The sequence below is a fragment of the Cyprinus carpio genome, chromosome A22 (assembly GCF_018340385.1).
Source record: "Cyprinus carpio isolate SPL01 chromosome A22, ASM1834038v1, whole genome shotgun sequence".
NCBI lineage: Eukaryota > Metazoa > Chordata > Actinopteri > Cypriniformes > Cyprinidae > Cyprinus > Cyprinus carpio.
The window spans coordinates 7031989-7049184 of NC_056593.1; the positions used below are offsets into that span (position 1 = coordinate 7031989).

The following is a 17196-nucleotide window of genomic DNA, read 5'->3' on the forward strand; positions in this document are numbered from 1 at the left end:
TGATGAAATTCCCAGATGAAACTTCCAGCTACCTATTTTTCAGAAGGCCACGGTCTCGTTACATATTTCATTTGGTGCAAATCAAGTGGACAAAAAAACGAACGAAAAAAACCCCGTCATATTGCGAATCTATATAGTATATATAGTATGTCAATATGATATAGGAGATAAAATTGCCATGCTGTAGAGTTGAATATGATTGCATAATTAACGCATTAAGTCTGCACTCTAACATCGACGACAACAAGTCTTGAAATGCATGCAATGCAGCAAGCTTCTGTCTTGCCCTTGTCATAGGCGCTGCATGAGTTGAACTTATGCTTAAATGGCCTTCCTTAATGCAATTTCAGAGAAATATATAAAACTGAAAGTTGTGGCATTTTATGATTTAGAGAGCACAAAGCATGCCATTTGTTTAGTTATGGGTGTGGCCCTCAGTCGATGTACCTTCTTAGCAGGCTGAGCCTGCTCACTGGTGATCACTACTAAACAGTCTACACAACATTATCTCAGTCACCAAAGCCTGGCGACTCAAAGAAAGACTAAAAAGATTACTAGGGTTCTGCATTGTCGAGACAAGGATACCTTAATAATTGAGGTCAGGGTCATAACCCAGGGCTCGTGTTAGGGATCATGTACCTTGACCAAACACTGAAAGTTTATGCCTTCATTATGAAATACTTCCACCTAAAACATTCAGTACATGTGCCACTTAAAACTTTCTAATAAATATTTAGCATGCTTTTGCCCAAACACCAAATGATCATGCTGACAGGTTACGAATCTTGTTTACCGTTCTCCTGAGAGCCATGTTGGGACTCGTGGTCCTGGCTTAGATGTGGAAACGAAAGAGGGAGGGTGATGATAGGTTTTTGCCCACCGTTGTACTGACAGCGACCACTGCAAACCGCAAGGTTTCAGTTACCATCATGTGACGTGCAAGAGGCAGACACAAGACTGTTTTTTTATGGTGAGCTGATGGTGTAGCTTAGATATATCTGATACTGAAATAGCCTACCACCAGTTGCAACTTTACACATATTCTTCGGCTTTACATTAACCAAACACGTTATAAGGTGGACACACATGCAGAAAAAGTGCAGATTCGTCTCTTTCTCTATGTTGCCTGTTTTGTCTGTCCTCAGAGATTTGAAAAAGAAATGTTTTAGTCTCTGTGCAAGGCAATTATCGTCTTTACATGTAAACATTCAGAAGTTGAATGAGCCCTACGTATGTTGTAGCAGCGGTCATGGTAATTGGAGAACTTCTGCCTGTCACGCAGTTGTGTGCTTTTCCCCGTCTCTAAGCTGCAGAAGGGACATGATAATTGAAAGGTGTTAGAATTCACACCCCGCACAACAAATCAGTTTTACAAGTTCTATGCAAAAATACATACAATGCATTGGTGCAGCTGAACACTTTAAGAGAACAATTCAGGTAGCTGCATGGTACTTCTGGCAAGTAATATAAATTTTTGGCATGCAAATACATGACCAAATATGACACAATTTCTGGAAATCCAACCTTACAACCAGAATCACAGGTGGCAGTTGATTAGTTCACCCACCTTCAAGGACATCTCACAACGAATTTTCCTTGGGTTACTCAAGCAGAAAGGTACAGATGGGTCGGATTGGTGGAGTTTTGAGTTTGGTGGTGCTTTGTAAGATGCTGTGATATTTTTCAGACCCCGCGGTTGACCATCCTGCAACGTCCTCCCCTAGCAGAAGTGACATTGGCCAAGTGTGAAATGTAGCTTGATGCCAATCGCAGGGGTCTCGCATTTTTGACAACTTCCTGTCGGCCGGCTCCGTGGGGATAAGGGTACGCAGAGCCGTGAAGGCAGTGTTGACGCTGTGTGTGCGGGTCTCGCTCCCGAGCGTTAGCTGCCTGACGTTGTTTGCTCACCCCTGCAAGTCTACGGACCCCCTCTGCGTCTCCCCGCCTCCCTGTGGCCCTGCATGGGGCTCCCAGCTCCGGTGGATTTTTTCTGAGCTTTCGCTGCCACTGTCGAAGGCTCATCAGGGTCGGAGGGCAAGCTCTGGGGGTATCGTGTGTGCGGCATGCTCGTGCTCCCCTGTGGTAGACTTCATGGCGTGCAGAGACAGACTGGTGTTATCGGTAGTCCCATGGCGTAGATGCTGGCTGCCCTATGGTGCTTTAAGCGGAGTTAAAATAGCAGCCGGGGGGCAGCTGCGTCTGAATCCGGTATCCAGAGATCTTCCGTGGCCCCGAGGCACTTCAGCATGCCATTTCTTGAATGACTGTTCCCTTTCTGGATTTGTCCGCCACCATGTGGCTGTGGAAAAGGATGGACAGGTGGGAAGCTGGGGGGGCCACCTGTCATGCCCCAAAGAAGGAGGACGTTTGAAGATATATAAATAAGTGCACGCACCAACACACGTATAGGGATTTTGGTGTTGTTTTTTTTTCTTTTCAACCTTCTGGCCTAAAAATATCTGGGTGATCTTGTGCAGGTCAACAGGAAGCGAGAATGGTGAATTGCTGATCTACCTTCTCGGAGAAGACCCAAACCTCTGTCTGTCTTTGGTTCATTCACCTCTCGCCCCTGATATTGTTTGCTCAACATTTCATGTTCTCTATGACTTGTACATTTCTTTGTATGTTATATAATTTGTATGCAATATCTAAGCAACCTTGTTCTGTTTGACCCAGTGCTAAATTTAGCTCAGAAAATTTTACAGAGACTGTTGTCATTGCCTGTAAAATTCGAATCACATGGGCTGTGGGTCACTCCAGGGAGTTTACTGCACACAGGGGGCAGTGTTTTCAAATCTGACAGAAATGTAATTCAGAACACCTGTTTGACATGCTAGCATGATAATAACTGTGAAAGAGTTTCTTGGAAAAGGTTTTACTCAAATCAAGGTGTCAAAATCAATTACTATTAAGGTAGCAACAGCGATCATTTTGTGTTCTGAGGTTTTTTTAAAAGAAAAAGCCTACTACTTTGCCGGAGGTTTTAACATCCACACCAACACACCACAAGAACCATGTAAGTGATTTTCAAACCAGTGAAAGTGTTTTCTCCAGTAACTTAAGTTGATGTTAGGCATTTAGCTCACAATAGTAGCACTGTATAAGAGTGCTCTCGTGTAAGTCCCACATGATTTCTCATCTAATGCCCTGTCCTGGCTGAACAGCCCAGGTGTGTTCCTGTTTTTCACATTCACGTACTGTGGTCCATCTTTAAAGGCAGTAAAAAAAAATCAGTTAGTTATCAGTTAGTGTTCACCATACCAGTATTACATTGCTGCTTTGTTTTTGCATGGTAGTTTAGGCAGTGGTTTTGAACTTGTTGGTTTATTTATTAAATTTAGTTACACTCTGTTTTGTGAAAAAAAAGAAAAATTGCTTTGAGTTTTATCTTTAGTCAGATTCTGATTTACTTACTCCATGATATTTTTCAGTATTGTACCACTAGATGTCAGTAGCACACCACTGGAGATTGTTTGCTCCAGCCTTTTTAAGGCAAGAAGCATACGTCTAAGAATTGACAAGAAATATAAGTGAACTAATTAGAGCATGAAAACAAAAATAGGTTTCAATGCCCCGTTACCATATTAGACATTCCAGTGTGAAATTGTTTTATGAACAATCAATCATGTGGGCAACAATGTCAGTTCTTCATTTAAAACCTAACTTTGCTTCCCTGACCTTCCTTTCAGCCATTTGGTAGGTTTGTCCCGAATCAATTATTCTTAAAAATTCACATGACAGCTCTTCACTAATTTGTCTAACCCTTTAGCTCTTCCTGAAGACCTAAATTACTATAATCTGGCATTCCCCGAAGTTCATGCCTTATGGATGTTAACACCATGTGCTGCATCCACAATTAGCTGCTGGTGGCCCAAAACATACGCTCCAACAGGTTTTAGCTGTTTATCCTGACAGCATCGCCTCTAATCTTTAAGGGTGCCTGCTGGGAATGCAAAACACAGATACGCCATTATAATCTTCCAAGAGTTTGCAGGTGAAAGCTCCTGGTAAGTTGCAGAAGTCAGGCATTGGCTTTATAGCGATGGTTTCCCCCCCAGTGGAATGCTCGCCTTTGTGAAAGCAAGCGGAGCAACACCCTGAAACACAGTCCCCCCCCACACCACCCCCACCCCCACCACACACATCATTATTTTCATTGAACGGTTTTTCCAGCAGCTCCAAGTTTACATAGACAATATGACAGTTTACAATCCAGGTTCCACCAGTTGAACGAAGTTGAGTGCCACCAATTAGCATTTTAAAGGCCTAATTTTCTCTGTGGAGCAAGATTATAAAGCTCTGTGCACACCTTTTAAGCACCTGTTTTAAAAAACACTGTTGGAAAGAGTATGAAGTTAGATTCCCAAATTAAGAACGCTTACAAAGCCCCCGTTCAACGAAAAAACCTTTACAGTCCCCTCTGGCACGTTTTCACTCTTGGGTTTTGGATTGGTCGCTTTAAATACAGGTCGCGCCTACAAAGGACACCCTATCACCCCTTCGACCACACACATTTGCACACTTTAAAATTGACTAATCTATTTTGAAACCATGCCATAAAACCATAATCCCTAAGTGGCTAAGGGCAATTGCAAATCATGTCCATGGAGATGCTGCATAGTCTGCTGCACAAAAGCCACAAGGACCATCTAGCAATCTTGCTATGCAGTACATTTAAAATAATCCAAGTAAAAGTATAACACCTACTTTTCTATTTTTTACTTCCCCCGTGTAACAATGAAAGTATTAAACCGAAGGATTTAAATCAATTCTGTGATGTTGTTTTAATTTTGTTCGTGTCACTCTAAAAGGTATAAAGATCAAAAAGCAACTGCATAAACAAGAAAACAACCCATTAAACTGAACAAAAGGAACTGGAAATGGAAGAGACCGAGTAGGAACGACCATATAATAAGGAAAAAAGCAAAACAAAAACGTATGACAGTCCAGTCCAGAGAGAGAGCACACACTTCATGCTTTTCATTTCTCCTGCTCGGCTGGAGAACCTTATGAGGGTCTCCTCTGTAGTGCCCTTGCTGGACCATTAAAGGGGCAACTAACTTGGAGCCCAGGGACAGACAGCCCAAAGGCTACAGAAAACCTCTCAAAGAAAAGAGTTCCCAAGAGAAGATCTCGACAAGGGAAAAAAAGTAAATTAAATACTCGCAGTTTTGGACCACATTCCACCATGTACCTTCTTGCTACTCAAAACTCAAGGTGAGAAAAGGGGAAAGGTCTGAGGTGATGGGTTTCTGGGATAGAAATGTTTTCTCTGAGTCATCATGCTTGAGAGATTTGAGCTATAGCCAGAAAACTGCTCTTCTCTCTTCTTTTCCTTTTCTTCTCTAATCTGCTCTGTGGTGGTGCTTATGACTACAGCATTTTAGTTTTAGCAGATTTGGTCCACATGACATTTTGCAGCTACATGAACACCCTCTCAATCGGATCTCTGACTAGCATTACAGTGGACATTAAGAAGCAATTTCAGTTTCCTCTGCAGCCTAACTGCTTGTTGAATATAATCGGCTAACTGCTATAGAAAACAATGCGTTGCTGATCAGTAAAATCTGACCTCATGACTCATGTAAAGTTTCAAATAATAGATCAAAAATTAAGCTCACCATCTTTCAATATGACCTCTAGACAGACAAAATGTGATTAGAGCGAGTATCTAGCATTTACTGGACCAATCCCCGACAGGTTTAATTATAACACATGGAGTGAGAATCACAGCTTGACAAAAGATGTTGGAAAGCGGTCATCACCCCCCACCCCCCATATGTTTTAAAGAGACATTGAGACATAAAAAGCAATAATGAGAGGTAGTGCGTTATGATTACAAAGTGAAGCTTAAAAAACTAACCCCTTTGACTCTTGTTACATGACTGTAATGTACAGCCTCTCATGTCATATTTCTATTAAATGGCTGAAGCTGCTGCAGTATCATAAAAAGACTAGTGTTCAATATTTAATAAATGCATATACAATACAAATATCTAGTACATTAACTAGACTATTCATTTTTTATTTTATTTTACATAAGGGAATAAACCAGAGAAACACAGTTACTTAAAACGAAGCATATTTCTGCACTGAAATTTTAATTATGTGCATTGATTCATGCACATGACTGATTAGTCAATCACAAATTCGATGCACACCCAGAGGAATATTTAAAAAATGGAAGACTTTATAGCTATAAATTCCTTTCTCAAGGGTCACATTATGAGACATTTCCAAGATCTAAAAGGACCGACTGTGAGCAATCTGTTGAATATTAACTGGAAAAAACACAACAACATCAACAACCAAAATAATAAACTAACTATATAGCTTTCATTTATGAGTGTCAAGACTTCATAAAAAGTTTATTCAGCTCACGTGAGAATTGGTGAGCCGCCACTATCAACCTGACATGACAAAAACAACGAATAGAGATCTCGTGTGCTATACCGCTGAATTACGAGGATACCTGTTACTAGGACCATTAAAGGGATAGTTTCAACCCTAAAATGAAATTCTGTCCCATCATTTTACTCACTCCCCAAAGTTTTTCCAAACCTGTACGAGTTTCTTTCTGCTGAACACAAAAGAATGATATTTTGAAGAATGTTGGTATTCTTGGTATTTCTGTTAGCCACTGACTTAGTATGGGATAAAAACGCTATTGAGGTCAATAGCCTTACCAGCAACTATAGAGTTACTACACATTCTTCATACAATATCATCTTCTGTGTAAAAAAAAAAAAAAAAAAGAAAGAAACCACAGATGTTTGGAACATCCATGAAGGTGAGTAGAATGATGACAAATGAGCGGCCACTGCATATATGAGACTCATTCTCCGCTTAAAATGATATTTTACTGCCGGGGCTGTTTGTGCAGCTAATCGACCTGGCCTCGAAGAAAGTCCTAAGTATTGACATTAAAATCCAAGGTTTTCCGTTCTTATTTTTCCCCCCCATATATCCTCTGTGTTCCTATTCTTCACACTCTTGTTGGAAGTCACACACACACCCCCTGTGTGGCCTACATTCTACACAACCTGCGCCTAGACAAGTGAGATGATGAATTGCTTTGTCATACCATCTTAGTGGGAGATACCTAGACAATGAACGCTACGCCCTCTCCGTGGAATAAACCACAACACACACAGCTTCTCTGCTCAGGCCAACACACGAACATTAGTAAGGCGCTTAGTTGTGAACTTGTTTGAATGATCTTACAGCGGCCAGAATTCCTTGATGTCTTTAATTGAGAGTTACCTGAATCTGAAAATCCCGTATGGACTGTCCGCGGTACTACTTCGGAAAAGTTCGAAAGCCCCTGCATGATGACCAGGCAGACTTTAAAGAGGCTGTTCCTTATCATTCTTTCATCAGTGACGTTTACTCCCTCCTAATCCACCTGTAATTTAAAGGTGAAATGTGATTTTAAACGTAAGCCATGTACGCCGGGGTGGAGGCGGGCCGTTTTGTGGTGAATGTGCGAAGCTTCCGGTGTCCATTTTTGTCTTCCAGTTTATTTTAGCCTGTACAAAAACCCGTTATGTTATGGTGCTGCTGGTATTGAAGTGAAGTGACGGTGGTGGCCGAAGTATGATTTTTGATCTAAACTTGGACCTCTGTGACTCTCCATCCATTTACCCCATCCAAGTGGTGCACACACACAGGTATTGACTCCAAGACCAGTTTTTTAGGGGACAGAAGGCCCAGAGCAGCAACAGTGGAAACAGTGATACTTTTTTTTCATTACGATTTTAATGTTTGGCTTGCATAGCCCCAATGCGTAGAAGACTTTATGAAGCAATTGACTGTGTCCTTGCTGAATAAACATCCTTAAAAGAAAAAAAAAAAAAAACTCCACGACTTCTGAAAATGTGGTGTGTAAATTCATAATTATTCATAATCAATAAATCAAACACTAATCGGCCTCACTCATAACCCTTTTCAAACTAGTGAGGAACAGTTTATTGTCCTCTGCGAGGCTGGTTAAATGTTTACCTGTCCTTTTCCTCTTTATTGTTCACGCACCTCAGGTAATCGTATTCGAACAGCTGGATTATTAGTTTATGCATGAGATAACCTATCTGTGGCTGACATCCATTAATGGCCGCCATCAATGGCAGGTGTAATTAGTTCAGATGCTTGTTTGTGGGTTTGTCACCGAGATGCTCTGTTCTTATATTTACCCCAAGCGATCTGCCGTAAAAATGCAGCCCTCTGCACGCGGCCGCCAGGCGTGGACACAAACAGCATGTTTACGTGTTTTTTTAACATTCCAGTCACATTAAAGGGGACCGTCCTCAGGAGAATTAGAGTGCAGCCGGTTTCCAGGCCACGTCGTTGGAGGTAAGAATGGCAAAGGATGCTAAGTGTGTCTGTGCCTTTGGGCTTGATAACCAAGAAAACGTCCGGTCTTTTTCTGTCAAACTTGACTTTTAAAACTACAGTGAGTTTACAAATAAAATCTGACCTAAGGAATCAAAGGTCATTTAGAGGTGAAGTGTATGATTTATGCCACTACCGTTCATCCCTAAAAAGGAATTACAAAAATATTTAGATCTTCTGGAGAAAATGTGAGTGGATGTTAGAATTAAGTCAAAAGAAACAAAAAGTGTAAAATACCTCCTTTTATTTTGTTCGGAATCATTTTCCACAAATACAGTAACGTTTGAAAAGCCTGAAAAAACAGTAGTAGATTATAACCTTATACATAAATCTCAATATCTTCAGAATATGATATTTACAGATAGTGTAACCCTGTCGGTATGACATATGGGCCAGTTGTCCTCTCAAGTGCAACAATAAACACCTGATGTCATTTCCTCAATCCTGTCTGTCAGGAAGCTGTAAACAAAAAGAAAAAAAAAAAACAGTCAATACTATATATATACTATATTCAAACTTTGTCTAACGAAAAAAAAAATTTATTTTATTTCTCTTTTACCTTCTTATAGGCAGAAGAGTTCCCACATAGCCACTTCCTGCAAGCACACACATTGGGTCGCGGAACACATCAGGCTGCCATACAAACACCTCTGTTTCGTACAGAGTTGCTTGTCGCTGAAACAATTATTGTCAGGTTATATATTTTAGATATAGATTTAGACAAATATTACACATATCAACCATGATATGCATAAGGATATGCAAATGTCATGGCAGAAATTAAAACAATTGATTACTGAAAAAAAAAAAATAAAAAATTGATTTTACATGTGTCCTGGTCCAATTGTGGGTGGTTTGATGGTAATAAATACTTATAAAATAGTATTAAAGATTAAAATAAGAAATTTTGAAGAATGTCCTGGTTGTTCTTTTCTGTTTGAAAGTGAATTGGGATTCGCAAATGCCTAGCCAACGCTCCAAACACGACAAAAAAAAATCATAATGGTAATCATAAATTGGTCCCACAACAACCCATCTGCCATAATTAGAAACTGTCTGATGTGATGAAAAGACCCAAAATCCAGCCAAGTTTAAAACTCCATTTGTAGCTCCTCAAATCTCAATTGAAATATGTCACCATTAGATCTAAAAGTTTAATTTTTTGAATGAAACCATTCCTACACCGGTCAGCTTCAAGGCAAAGGCATTTAAACTGATCGCCGATCCACTCCCCTCGTGAGAACATCCAGCATACACGTGTTACTTTCTCAGCAGTAACCATGAATTCGTGCTCCCCTGCCAAACACAAGACAATCTAGTGCTGGTAATATCACCAAAACTATCGCCAACAACCGCAGAGCGCGCGAACAGAGGAGATGCAATTTAGATTCTTTATACTGAGAATGATGAAGCCGAGCGGTGAAAAGTGCATGTCTTTGGAGGCTCACCGCGGTGACTGTGGTGAAAAGGAATTGCATTTTCTGTTACTCAGATCACTTACGGATTTGTGCAGAGAGTTCCCTTCCACCGGGAACGGCAGTGGCCGGTGTTCCGGTCCCACAATTCACCGGCCGTTTAAAACACTTCTGCAGACACACCAGCTGGAGGGAACAGAAACACAGAGAGAGAACTACATCAAACAGACAAACAAGGCTTCAAACCACTTGGAACACATTATCAAAAGTGTGTTTTATATATATACAAGTAAGAATTGTTAAAGTTTCTGTGTGATTACATGAATATAACCGTGAGATTTATGTGTTAAAGACAACTTCTCTCAGAATGCTAACATGAGGTCCTAACTTTTCGAGGTCTTTTGTCATGATGAGGTTCGGTACTCCACACGTTTAATCACATCTCGTTCCCCTCCAGCCTGGATGCACAGTCACCACACATCTGTCCAACGCATCGTCCTCCATTCATACACAAACCCGGGGGCCCACCCCCCCCCCCTCAAAACACCCACCCGCCCCGCTGTTTTTTTTTTTGAGGGGGAAGGAATGGAAAGGTAAGGTGGATTTACTTGTACCAAGTAGGGTAAAAAGAGACAGTAATTTTAAATAAATGTTTTTATTATTCATAAGTTAATGATTTTTTAAGTTAAAAATGTTCTTTCTTAATACATAAATTACATTATTCTAATTATTATTAGTATTATTATAAATACTTGCATTTTATTGACTGTTTTATACTCCTAAATTATAATTTTTAACTGGTATTTCTCATTAATATAATAAATGACATTATTGATATTATTCAAAACAATACTTTTTAAAAAAATTTTTATTGTTCATACATGATGAACTTGTATTTATTTAAAATTTAATGTGTTTGGAAATTTTACACTTGAACTTGACCTAAACATAAAGACATTACATTCATCCAACTGTCATGTTTAATTGGAGTATATTCTATATAACGAGATTTGCCATCCAAATGAATTCATCCAGTCCCTGATCCCACCTGTCTCATAATTCTCACAACTAGAAATTAACTCACTATCTTTGCTCCGATTCATCTTTCTTCCTCCTCGATCCGAGACATGCCATATCTAACTCATCAACTAATCTCTGATCTTTGGCTCCCAGAGCACCATTTTCTGTCATTTCGAACCACAACAAACAACTCTATGCTTATTCCTTCCATGTGTCCGCAAATTGGGCCAGAGAGATACAATACTATACTGGAAAAAATCTATACTAAAACTGGAGCTCATCCACAAAATTTGTTCCTATCAGCTCAGGTTGGATAGAAGTCCTCCAGAAACATGTCAGAAGTGACAACACTTACTTTTCTCACAAGCGCGGCCCGAATGATCCGCCCTCCACACATGCAACTACAAGATGTTTTGTGTTTCGTAATACAGTGGCCTCCATTCTTTGCAGGGTGGATCTGCACACGGCTGAAAGAAAGAGAAGTACATAAAATGACCAGCAGTTGATGAATGAAAATCACACCAGTGTTTCTCTGAACTGATGACGGACCACATCAAACAGCCGTAAGGTGAAAAAAAACCGACAGCAAATCTGACATGACTGGGAAAACACCACTCTAAAAAGACTCCTTGACATTTCACAAAACTTGAAGCCACCCAGACATTAGAGCTCATTCCTCAATCATTGAAAACATCTTTTACCAAGCGGCGTGTTTCAAGCCATTATGTGAATCATTCCTCACCACAGTGAAGCTGCTACGGAGGACGTCGATATGTACACATCAAACGCCCTGAATCTGGGGCTACGAACATGAGCGCGAGACTTCCATAGAATCCAATTGGTTTTTAAGGGCTGGTTCCATTTTATCATTTGTACAGTGCAGTAGTTATGCTTCAACTCCCACGCCTCTTAAGAAATTGATATCCAGCTTCTGTCAATCTCCCTCAAAAACGAAGGCCATGCATCATGAAAATTTGATTCAAAAAGAAAGGCTGTTTATACCGTTTTTGACACCGAGTTCCCGTTAGAAAACAGGCTGGCAGGTGTCAGGAGTTCGATCGAACGCAGGTTCCCACCGTGAGACCACTGGGGTCCACAAGCTGTAGACAGATACACAAATTAAATATAGGTGAATGAAACGTATGTTCTTTGTTGGGGTCATCTTGAGGTTCAAATCACAGCTCAGCGCTATTAAAAATAATGATTTACTCTTTAGATAGATAAAACTGGCCTACTAATGAGTGATCAAAGATCAAGCAAGTTATTGCCCACTGTCAGCTCTTTTAAAAACCTTTTGAATTCATAATTGAAATTGAACATGCTGTGCCACAATGAGTTATATATCAGCCAGCTATGGCTAGAACGTATTATGTGATATTAAACAAATATAACCTTTAACAAATACCTGTACATCAAGTGTTGTTAAATAAAACTTACATTTTATTTATTTTTTATTTTTTTTGTTAAGTGAGATTGAAATAAAGTAAAATAGAAATAATAGATGAAAAACCTAAACTTTAAGAACAGGTGTTCATCGTACACTGTCAATCATCACATAATTATGTCCCCTTAGTTCCAACACTGCATCAATGCTACACAGTAAAAAACACAGTGTCAATTCTCTAACTTCTAAAGTGTTAATTTTACACTACTAAAGATTATATATGGTCCCAGTATACGTAGTGTTGAATTTACAGTGTTAATAGCACCTTACAGTGTAGAAAAATTACACTGCGAAGTGTAAAGTGTTACACACTTGCTGTTGCTGTTCAGGTTTGCACACCATGGGGGTATTTCACAACCCCTGGTGTTATTTTTAATTCCTTTATTTATTCCCTTAAGTGTTATAAAAAGTATTCTTTTCAGTGCAAAAAAAAAAAAACCCAACAAAAAACGAACACTATTATATGATGTTATTGTAATGTAATGTAATAAAAGTATACTTTTAGCCACGGCAAAATTGTAGTGTGGAAAACATGAACACTGAGCAATGCTTATAAAAACACTGGCCACTTTGCTGTGAACTATTACATACATCTTACCGTTTCATTCATGCATGTCTGCCTCATAATTATTTTGTTTATGTTAAAACATGTACTCCAAAACAGAATGGAATATTTGTATGCAATTTTAAATTTAACCCTAAATATTTTTTTGGAGTGCAAAACAAAGTTATCCTCTCTCATTCTCTACTTTCCTAAAACACCCTTACCTATAGCACATCTTATTGCATCAACCTTATGCTTTGTTAGGAGAAGCCGAGTTGACACAATTTATATATATATATATATATATATATATATTATATATATATCTATATATATCATTTTTTTTTTTTTTTTTTTTTTTTTTTGGGGAGTATGTTTTATGTGAATAAAACTACATTTGTTACTGTGAGTCTCTCTCAACTCAACTGATAGTAATTGATCCTCACAGGTGGATGAGAAGTAGTTATCATCAGGCTGAAATAATAGCTGGTGTTTTCTGAGCGCCAGAATGGAATGAAAAATTAACAGATAGAGGTTCTAGCCTACATCAGCTAAATGCCACCAGGAAGCAGCACACACACATATGATGGATTTAGTGAGAAGAGATTGGTCCCACTGGGAGCCAACCACACACACTCTCACCTGTCTCACACGATGGTCCCGTCCACCCCTGCCAGACATTCAAGACTCATCCCGGTGATGCACACTTCCCACCGTTTTGACAGTGACGGTTGCATACCACTGTGTGTAAATGAACCAAAACACATGCAATAACAGCTTTTGACCACTAGGGTGCAGAAGCTTATGTTTATCCACATGCACATGAAATCTAAGCTAATATGAGTTATTAGGACTCACTGGTTTCACATCTGGGCCTCCCTATGAAGCCATAAGGACATGAGCAGGTGTCTCGACCCACACAGAGTGCCTCCAGGTGCAGGCAAAGCAAACTGCAGAGAGCTGCGGGGAATATTCATTCGACCAAATGCACACAAAATACAGTCATATGTAACAAAAGCAAACCACTAATGCTTATAACTCATCAAGTCTGTACAGAGTATTTTGGCTCTTGTCTTTTTTTATGGCAAAAGTTTAAATATCACAGGATTTGCAAAATATTACCAAAATCAATACTTCCAGGCCATCTGTATGCTATTTGAATATGAGTTCATAAATGAACCTACAAAGGTATAAAATTTTCCTAAATATAAAATGTGTATGTCTAAACTTTTTTTTCTCAAATGGAAACTCTCTCTAGAACAATGTTGTCTCCTAATAATGATGTAAATACCACCTGACTCAACTTGTAATAAAGGTAGCAAATCATAGTTCTATAAGCAAAAGAGGCTGTGATGTAAACAAAGGTTATTGACAATTTATATATATATATATATATATATATATATATATATATATATATATATATATATATATATATATATATTAAAAGAAAAAATTACAGCTTCATAAATGCAAGGCTACTATGACAAACAAAGGCTATTGACCATTTTAAAAGCGCCCAGAAACAGCACTTGTCAAGCCCATTTCACTTAGGGTTATAAACTAAAAATGTCTACAAACTGCGAGAAAAGAACAAAACAAAACTAAACAAAAAAAAAAAAAAAAAAAAGTGGAAAAACACACTTTTTACACATTATTACACTTGTGCTGAATGGCAATGAAATTTCAAGCAGCTCTTGCTTTCACAGTTTGCCAGGCATTTTTTAGTTTATAGCCCTGTAGTGAGCTTGACTCTATTAACTCTTTAAAATGATCAATAACAACTGTCATAATACTACGTCTGCAGCTTCATAACCTACTCTTTTAATATATATATATATATATATATATGTATGTATATATAAAAACCAGCTGCTATGCTGTATATATATAAGTGTCAATAACCTTTGTTTATCACAACCTTTGTTATGAACTTCTCTTACTGTAACCTGAGATTGGAGTCAGTGGCTTATTTATACACGTTTGTAAGAAGACAGCTATTGACAGAAAGTTTCATTTGAAAAAATTTTTTGCTACATTTTATATTTAGAAAGGCCACCTTTGTACACTGGCACATGAGCTCATATCCAAGCGCAGGCTGACGCAGTAACCGATTTTTTGTGTATTTTTTGCGGAAATGCTGGCGATGTGCGTAAGCAATACTTTCTGGCGCGAGCGATTGGTGATTTGTTGCTATGACTTTGGCCATTTTTGTGTGCATTTGTTCGAATGTTCCTGGCTGCTGCGCGCGAGGCGCAACAGTGCGGGCTGCGTATTTTATGGCGCCAGGCGAATGATGAGTCACTTGTATTGGCAGTGAGCTTGCTCTTGCTGTTCCGAAGCTGGTATTTACCGGTGATTTTGTTGGGTACACGTGACATTCTGTCAAACGGTGAGATGACATGCGCGGGGTAATCTTGGCGGGGTGACACAAAGTGGAAAACACACTTTTTTACACATTATTTACACTTGTGCTGAATGCAATGAAATTTCAGCCGCTCTTACCGCTTTTCCCAGTTCTCTCCATGGTAACTTACATGGCAGTTAGCAACATACTGGCGCACACATTTCCCTCCGTTCAGCAGCTGGACTGCAGATACTGTGAAATCCAAAATGATGTCATTTAACATTACGCATTTCAAAAATGAGTGAGTGGTTAGATGTGATTGTACCTATTACCATGTTTACCACATTTATAAACATTGGTGTGTTTGTACCTGTTTTCACAATTTGACTCACTGTATCCCTTCTTGCAGGACACGTGGTGGGGGCCGCACACTCCATGTTTCTCCGCAGGCATGCTGCACACGGCGGAAGGCACAAATGGCATGCAAACAAAAATAACACTGGTCAGATTCCACTCACATCAAATGGCAAAACCTTATTTGCTCCATCTGCGGCCTGAAGCACAGGAAGCAAAAACATATACACAGATTCTGTATATACTGTATCTATCTTTAAATGTGTTACCTTTAGTTTTAAAAATGGAGCAAGTTGATAAAGGAGTGCAGGTGATGCTATTGTTGTATTTTTTAAATCATTACAATGCTTGCTTTTTAAAATTCACCATAGAGTTCTTCCTTCAAGCATTCTAGAAAAAATACAAGACCAGTTTGAATAGTTTGGGTAACATTCACCACATATACTTCCTGTTTAATGAAAAGCTGGATCCCACTGGATAAACACAAAGACACCACGCGTATGGTTTTTGTGCATGTTCACACTATATTTTTATGCTACCAAGAAAACAGTGCCTGCAAAAATAATTCACTTGCCCATGCATAAATAATAATTGTATTAGTGAATTTCAACATAGTAAATACAATTTCATGGGATTTACAATAGCAAACATGTTTCTAGTGTTTCTTCACTTGCTCTTAAACATAGTTTGACGAACCCATGGGATGCAGACTCAAGGAATGTATTTATTCCTTATGCCTAGAGCATTCTTGTGGATTGAGCTTTCTTGTTTACACCAGTTACTGTCAGTTGTCAGTCTTAAACCCACATGCCACACTTCTGTAGTCTAGAACCTCAGAAGGCATGCTTGTTCACTCGGACCTACTGCACATAAAATGTCAGCACTAGTTATGCTGCAAATATTGGCAGTTATAATTACCAGCTTAGGCTATGTTCCATTTTTATTCAGTTCACTGCTTCACCGGATACTTAATCAGGAAATTTCTACTGGTTTTATACAATGGACACTTTTGATAAAATCAACTACCACTGAATAATATTTATATATCAACCAGCTCTTGAAAGTAAACCATCCCTGAAATGATATATGAAACTAGTTTTCTTTAAAGCAGATATCTTTGAAACTTATTTTACCCCTCTGGGAAAAGTTTCCAATGAAATATTATAATAAGGGTACATATTACTACTCTAAGGTATTAAATATGCATATTTTAGGGCGTGAAGGTATGGGCATGAATGTCTTAGTGACAAGATGCTATTCCCTACCCTAACCCTAACCCAGGCATTAATGTCATGGATAGCAAGTCTCTAATTCTTTTTACCTCGATGAGGACTAACCTTCAATAGGATAATAAAGAAAAGTCATCTATACATCTAAAATTACCTCTGCACATTCGATTCCATCTCCAGTGTACCCAGAGGACACCGGCCCACATCTGGGTTGCCCATCCCCCCTGCAAGCTCACAGTGGACTCCTGGGAAGCAAGGGACATCTGCACAAGAGAAACTTCTCTAACAGAACCACATTTTTTGCTTTTGGCCTTGGTGTCTCCACCGGCTCTGAAGTGAATTGGTTGGTTGTCCAGAAATTGGGTTTGGCTTTGTTCACCAAGGTAGGTGAAGCTCTTCTGAGGCAGTGTTTGGGTCTCGTAGGGGTCTTGGATTCCGGCTCCAAGGCCTCCATC

The 17196-nt window shown here is 39.2% G+C and overlaps 1 pseudogene; it reads right to left on the reverse strand.

The window, feature by feature from the left end:
* Nucleotides 1–1274: 1274 nt before the first annotated feature.
* Nucleotides 1275–15338, reverse strand: LOC122134963 (annotated as a pseudogene).
* Nucleotides 15339–17196: the final 1858 nt, after the last annotated feature.